The following is a 1,150-nucleotide window of genomic DNA, read 5'->3' as shown; positions in this document are numbered from 1 at the left end:
GAGGCTACTGAGTTCGCCTCTCATTCAATAGCTCGCGGGCTCAAAACCTGACAGCGACGAAAAATTTTCCTCTCTATAATTTGCGCACGTTAAAGATCCCTTAGTGGTCCAAAATCGATAAGAGTAGGCTTTGGCTGCCACCCGGGCAAAAATCAAATTTAATCCCTACTGAAAATGTTTAAATGACCCGCGTGCTCATATGACTTAATGCAGTTGCAAGCGCCGTAAAACACTTACTAAAACAAAACAAACCCCAGTGAGCGATATCACCCAAGTTAGCAAACACTGATCTAACCTGTGTTGGCGAGCGTGTAAAACATGGAGCAATCATTAACCCCCAGCCGGCCGGGTGATGGCGTCCTGACACACGGCTCAGGGAGACGTTAACCCTTGCTACACTTTGGGTGTGGCTGGGTCAAGGAGGCGGGAACCTGAGGGTGTAATGAGCCAATCAGAACGTTTACAGGGGGCTCAATTTTGGCTTGCATTATACACTTGCACGTGGATAAAGGTCAGGTGTTAGAACGTGCAGCGATATATAATTAGTATAATATATCTTATATATGTATATACATTTTATATATTTATTTATGAATGTATACAGTGGCGTCCAAAAGAAATTTGAAAATGTCCTCGCCCAATCATCGTGTTAAAGCTTTACACCACCCACTCATTCAGCATACCAATTTAAAGTTGAACAAAGTCTACATCATATGGCACATTAATATTTAATCTAAGTTAAGAGTCGCCCGAGATATGATCACTCAAAATTGATTCTAAAAAGTCAGACTTTGCAAAATTTTCCATGGACTAGCAAAAGCTAACATTGTGGCTCACTTCGAACGAATTCGACAGAATTAGAGGTTCTTAAAAAAACAACACACATTTGTTTTTCAAGGTCACGATTCGAACAATCTGATGTGTACAGTGTGCATGTGGAATGCGGCAATGGGCAGTGGGAAGTAGGAGAAGTCGATGCTAATAGATCTAAAAAGCGAGCGACATTTTCCACTTCTGTAGGGTTCAAGGACCAATCAACACAGAAACCGCGATATGCGGCAGTCAGCACTTGAAGTCGTCATGTAAGGAGAGAGTTGTGTTGAGAATGGAACGTTTTGTTTACTACAACGTGGGGTGGTGGTTTGGGGGG

Source organism: Aplysia californica, unplaced genomic scaffold, assembly GCF_000002075.1.
Source record: "Aplysia californica isolate F4 #8 unplaced genomic scaffold, AplCal3.0 scaffold01149, whole genome shotgun sequence".
Taxonomy (NCBI): Eukaryota; Metazoa; Mollusca; class Gastropoda; order Aplysiida; family Aplysiidae; genus Aplysia; species Aplysia californica.
Note: the sequence above shows the minus strand (reverse complement) of the source record.